This window comes from Callospermophilus lateralis, unplaced genomic scaffold (genome assembly GCF_048772815.1).
Source record: "Callospermophilus lateralis isolate mCalLat2 unplaced genomic scaffold, mCalLat2.hap1 Scaffold_153, whole genome shotgun sequence".
NCBI classification, from domain to species: Eukaryota; Metazoa; Chordata; class Mammalia; order Rodentia; family Sciuridae; genus Callospermophilus; species Callospermophilus lateralis.
The window spans coordinates 2,248,996-2,255,640 of NW_027512646.1; positions in this window are offsets into that span (position 1 = coordinate 2,248,996).

The window sequence follows — 6,645 nt, forward strand, 5'->3', positions numbered from 1 at the left end:
TGAATTCTGGGTTGAAGAGCACCTTTGACTAGCAGGCTTCTTTACTGGCAATACAGCTAACTAAAATAGGCCATGTATCTATGGAAGTTCTTATGGAACTCTTGCTCACACACACACACACATTTATGACTTCACATCCACCCTACCTTGACCTGTGCTTTGTGGTATGACTAAAGGCAATTATCTCCAAACTGAGAACATTGCTAGTCAGAAAGCCAACCAAAGAGTTTTGCATTTTTCTGCAGGCAATGAGATTGACTCTCACCTTGTAGTGGTCAGTAGCAGGCTGACCTCTCACTCAAGGGACAGCCAGAAACTTGAATGGGAGCTGAACATTCAAGAGCAGGCCTGCACAGCCTTAAGCTAAAAAGGGATCTTTGTGCCTGTGGCATTATTTTCCCTGGACTGAAGCAGGAAAATTTTTCCAGAGGACTGGCATATTTGAAAATGCAGATTCCTTTACCCATGCAAAAATGTTGAGTATTTAATTATAGGAGATGTTTGTATTTCTTTCACACTACAAAATGTCGCTAAAGTGATAGAACATGGTTAATTATCATTTCAAATGTGACACAGAAATGTGGGGTTCACTGGGAACTAAATGAAACTTTTTAGAATACTGTTCAAGAAAAAATATATATTGGTGAGTCTTCTGTAATTAAATCCAAAAACATTTTATATACTTATTCTCAAGACATTTGAGACTTGTGAGCACCTAAAAACTTTAAATGATTAAAAATCCTGGGTTAGGGATAATATTAATAAATCTTCCCACTCTTTAGTCTTGCCTGATTCACTTACCTTGAATTGTCTTTTTGTAGAAAGTGACCAGCAACTTAGGTTCTTGTATCTTCATCTGCATATTGCTTTTAGCTTTCTGAGGAAAATTCCATGTCTCTAGTTTTCTGTTTTATGAACAAGGCTATATTGCAGAATTTCTCCTGCCTAAACATTTGTCTCTAGGTATCTCTTTATGTCCCCCTCTCTTTCTTTCTCTGTTTTACAACACAAGGCCATCTTGTTATGATTAGTCTTGAAATAGTACTTACCCAAGCTAGGATTGGAAAGCCCCCAGTTTTTCTACATTTATGGAAGATTCCAAAGTTAATCCTAGTTTGGGAGTGAAAAACAGAGAGGGTACCCCAGGCTAACTTGAATTCTCTTCAAGGGTCACACTGCCAACTTTTCACCTTGGTCTTGAGCTCACTTTCCTGATTCAACTCAGAGGCAAGGCCTGCCAATCTGCCCATCTTAAGTTTCCTTCTCCAGTCACCCTGGGGTAAGATCATTCTCACTCTTAAATCAGAAGTGCTGTGTCTGTCCTTCTTCCCAGCTTCACCCCAGAGAGCTTTGCTTTTCTGTTTGTGGTCATGAGATGGCAAACGTACAGTGTGGAAATGCATTCTCAGGTTCTGGTAGTTAAGAATCTCTCTGACCAGGAATCAGCCCTAAGTATAGAAGGTGAACCCCATCTGGGAGGTAATTTGCTCAGTGTAGTTTGCTATCAATAAATCCTAACCCCCTGGAATCATGACTGCCACATAATGGGTTCTCAATCATTGAAGCCATGTAATACAAGGTTAAATGCCTAGTTATTGCAATTCTAATCATCACTGATCTGAACCACCAGACAGCCTTTATTTTCCTGAACACATTCTTTGATGGCCCTTACATACAAATGCTGCTGCCAACCTCTTACTAATAGGATGTACTTCCCTTGGCTCTTGGAAAGGATTGCTTTGTTCTAAACCATGCACACTTTGAATTTCCCTTCTGGTGATTCACTTGACGTTAGTCCTGCTTTATTATCTCACAAATTGCTAATTGGACCCAGAAAGGTCTTATCACATTCATCCAGCTCGTAAAACCTTCTACCATTTTCATTTTGTCTATTTCTGGGAAGCAAAGCGAGCATACAAGCTGCTCACATTCTGAGCATTGAAGAATTTAAACAGAAATCCATGTAGTACATTTTCTGGTCTGGAATACCTGCCACCTATTTTTAGCTCAGCCCTCCTGGTGCATCAAGGCCCAAGCCCTTGAAGTTGCTTTCCTTATCCCTCACTGTGATTTCTTCCTTCAGAGAAACTCAAGGCATTCTTGTTTTCATTATTCCACCTCTTCTTTATAGTTTTGCTTCCTGGGGTTTTGGAAATAAGCAATTCATAAATTTTAAATTTTGCACCATTGTGAGCAATGTCACGAAATATTGTACCATCCAGTTTTGTTGTACGTGACTCATGAATCATCCCTTTATCCAGAGTATCCACATTGTATGTGCTACCCACCCAATAGTCACTTGTAGGTATCTTGGTTGTCAGATTGACTGTCACAGTATTGCAATGCTTATGTTCAAGTAACCATTATTTTACTTGAAGTACAATGGTGATACTGGAAATTGAGAAAGGCCAAAGAAAAGCTGTAAATTCTTCCTTTAACTGAAAATGTGAAAGTTCTCAATAATGAAAGAAAAAAAAAACCACATGCTGAGGTTGCTTAAATCTATGGTAAGAATGAATATTCATCTGTTAAATTGTGAAGGAGAAAGAAATTCTGTACTAGTTTTGTTATTGCACATCACGTTGCAAAAGTTATAGCTACAGTGTATTATAAATATTTAGTTATGATAGAAAAGGCACTAAATGATAAGGTTTTGTACTGTCTATGGCTTTAGGCATCCACTAAAAGTCCTGGAATGTGTCCCCCATGGATAAGGTGGGAGCATTGTATAGGATAGTGGCTTGAGACCTGAGTTTGTTTATTACTTACCTTCTTAACACCTATCCTTTTTCCTCATTTTAAAGATTTCTGGAGGGCTGGCTGCAAATGGTTTTAAACCTGTTTTTTTTTTTTGAGAGAGAGAGGAGAGAGAGAGAGAGAGAGAGAGAGAGAGAGACAGAATTTTTAATATTTATATTTTTAGTTATCAGCGGATACAACATCTTTGTTTGTATGTGGTGCTGAGGATCGAACCCGGGCCGCACGCATGCCAGGCGAGCGCGCTACCGCTTGAGCCACATCCCCAGCCCCTTAAACCTGTTTTTAATTGAAAATTTTATTGAGATAACTGTACATTCATGTGCAGTTGTAAGAAATAATTCTGAGATGGCCCAGTTTCCTCCAAGTTTGCTCAGTTTCCTCCAATGATAAAAATTTCCAAAACTATAGTATAATATCATAACCTGGAAATGGATATGGATACATCCTACTGATCTTATTCAGATTTCTCCAGTTTTACTTGTATTTGTGTGTGTGTGTGTGTGTGTGTGTGTGTGTGTGTGTGTATGTATTAAAATCTATAGATATAGGGGCTAAGGGTGTAGCTCAGAGGACATGTGTGTGCTTAGCATGTACAAGCCTTAGGTTCAATCCTCAGCACGCACACACAAAATTGGTAGTATTTATCACATGTAGGTTCCCATGTCTCCCACCATAGGTGAGGTAAAGCCCCAACACCATAAAGATTTCTTGTATTACCCTTAATAATCACATTCACTTCCCTCCTGCCCACCCTCTTCCCTGGCAGCCACTAATCTGTCCTTCAATTCGAAAACTTTATTATTTCAAAAATATTATGCAAATAGAATCAGAAAGTATATAAGTTTGGAGAAGCTTTTTTCCCCCCACTCAGCACAATTCCCAGAGATTCGTTTGTGTGTGTGTGTGTGTGTGTGTGTGTGTGTGTGTGTCACAAGTTCATTCCTTTTATTGCTGATGTGTGTCCTATGGCTCGTCTAATTATTCACCACCTGAAGAATATTTGGGCTGATTCCAGTGTTCACTGTTATGAATAAAACATGTGTGTACAGATTTTGTATGAACATAGGTCTTCATTTCTCTGAGACCATTACCCAGGACTGCACCCTCTGTGTTAGACGGTGGCAGCATGTTTACTTTTTAGAGGAATTGCTCACTCTTTTACAAGGGTAACTGTAGCCCTGTACACTCAAAGCAGCAAGGGTCAATGGTCCAATCTCTTCCTGTACTTGCTGAGCACTTGGTATTATCATTATTTTTTTCCTGTAGCCATTCTGATATGTGTGTTATAATATCTTAATGTGGTTTAATTTGCATTTCCCCAATTGCTAGTGATGTTCAACATTTTTTTATGTGCTTCTTTGTTAACTACACCTATTCTTTTTTGGTTGCATTCATTTTGTAATTGGACTATTTGTTCTTCGTGGTTGAGTTTTGAGAGTTCTCTATATATTCTAGATACTAGTCCTTTTGTTGGTTTACAAATATTTCCTCCTAGTCTGAGACTTGTCTTTTTATCCTCTTTCTGTGAGCTTTCACAGAGCTCAGGATTGGACCTTTAGATAAGGTCCAATTTATCAGTTTTCTGGCTTGTGCTTTAGTGTTTCTTGGCTGGCCCTTGATCCTAATAATATTCTGTTTTTCCTATAAGTTTCTAAGCTTTATGTTCTAACAATGAGTTCTATAATTCATTTCGAGCTGGGTTTTGTAGAAGGCATGAGGTTTAGATTGAGGTTCTCCTTAGGCCAATAGATATTCAAAATTCCAATACAATTTATTGGTAAAACTTTCACCTTTTTTTTTCAAAGAACACTTAGCACATCTCCACTCACCTAGTAAGTGCTCAATAAATATGTTAAACTCTCATCCCCTCTTTTGGTTCAGATAAAAGCTATTGACCGCTTTTCTGCCAGAGATTTTTCCCAGTGGCTAGGACAACATCAGCCTCAGAATCAAGCACTGGGATTCTAATTAGGAAAGAGGAGCCCAGATGGACCTATCAGACCAAATAGATACTCAAGCCAAATTGAACTAGGGGTCAAAGAAACCAAGGAAATTTTTATTTTTAAAGAACCATGGGTGTGATTAGGAATGAAGGGACAAATCTAGGTGAGCTGTTGTTCCTAGATTGCTCACATTCTGAGCATTGAAGAATTTAAACAGAAATCCAGAGGTAAAAGAAACAGAGATTCTTTGAAGTCCAAGTCTAGCAGTTCTTAAGGATACGTTCATGCCTTGAGGGTAAACATGGCTGCTAAGGTAGCCAACTGCCACCCTCCACTAGTTCCACTAGTGACTAATTTGCAGCTGTTAGGAAACAACAGAGGATTTACCTCTTTGGGGCTAAACAGATTTGATCTGATGGGGGTACACTTTCTGTTAATCTAATTTCAACCTAGATGCTCTTTAGGCAAGAAAGAATAACGACACAGCAATTTAAAAACTGTGTGGCCATCCAGCAACAGGCAGAGGGCATAGCAGGTCTCTAGCGAATATATTTTTGGGGGTGTAGGAAAATAAAAGCAGATAATTAAAACCTTCTTGCAATGCAGTTTTCATATCTGGGACAGAATAACTTGAGATTACAAATTTGTTTACATAACAAAACATGTGGTAACCTCCTCCAAACAGCTACTATTAATCCAATGAATGTTCCAGAGAGGCCCGGAAGCCAGACCTCACTGATGATGGGAAGGGCAGAGGTCACACTGGCTCATCTCTCAGCACACGGCAGTGGAGCCTCTTGTCAGCACCACTCCAGAGCTGACAGAGGGAGTAACACAAACATTTGTTTTGTTTTTAATCACAAAGCCTGCTGCACCACTTCTGCCAAATACCAGTAACCATCCTGGGTGGACAAGATGCTTTAGTGTCCAGGCTGTCTGCAGCCACTTTACTCAGTCCATGTAAGTAATCAAAAATGAAAGTCGTTATTAAATATTTGTAGATCTGCAACTCACTATGTGTCTGGATTATTTGGTTAGAAATGCAGACTCTAGAATCTCGGTCCAGTTCTACTGAATCTGCATCTTAACCAAATTCCTAGGAGATTTCTATGTACACTGAAGTTTCGGAAAGCATGGTCTACTGAGTATAAAATCTTTCTCAGATTGGAAAAGTGCAATACAGTAGTCTTATCCTTCACTGTACATGGGATCACCTGGGAGCTGCATGAACATGCCACTCCCTCACCCCCTGCCACCACAATGCAGGGATTCCGATGTGATTAGGTCTGCACTGTGGCTTGCACATCAAGAATGTTAAAAGCTGCTAGGTGACTCTTTATCCCTTTAAGGTGGAGGACCTTTTTGAACCAAGCTTGGTAACTTCTAAACACACAAATGCCCAAGCCCTGTCCGGGAGGTCCTGATTCTGATACAGAAGTTCTAGGGTAGGGCTAAGGCATGCACTTTTGGAAATCTCTGCATAACTCCATGTAAATTGACGCACAACATGGACAGAGTTCAGGAGCCTAGGAGTGGAATGCAAAGGGTTTTCCTGGGGGCTCTGGGTTCTACCCCTGCTGAGTAGGACTTCAGAGATGTAAAGGTCATGCATATTTTGAAAAGCTTTCTCAGGGATTCTGGAGCCCTTCCTCTGACTTCCCACAATTTTAGCCAAGGAACAAAGCATCCAATCAGTCAACACTAAACTTTTCTAACAGTGGCAAATGGTATTCTTTCCATTTAAGATGTTTCTGCCCTGTATATATTCCTGAAAGATCTCACATTCTACAAAATATCACACTTTACATACTAGGGCTTCTGGGGAAAATCCAAGTCTCTGCAGGTCATTTAGGAAACAGACTATTTTAAAACCATTTAAAACAAAACGTACTGAGGAGCTCATGTGGGCTGCCCAGGGAGATAGCTCAGAGGGGCTAGTGGC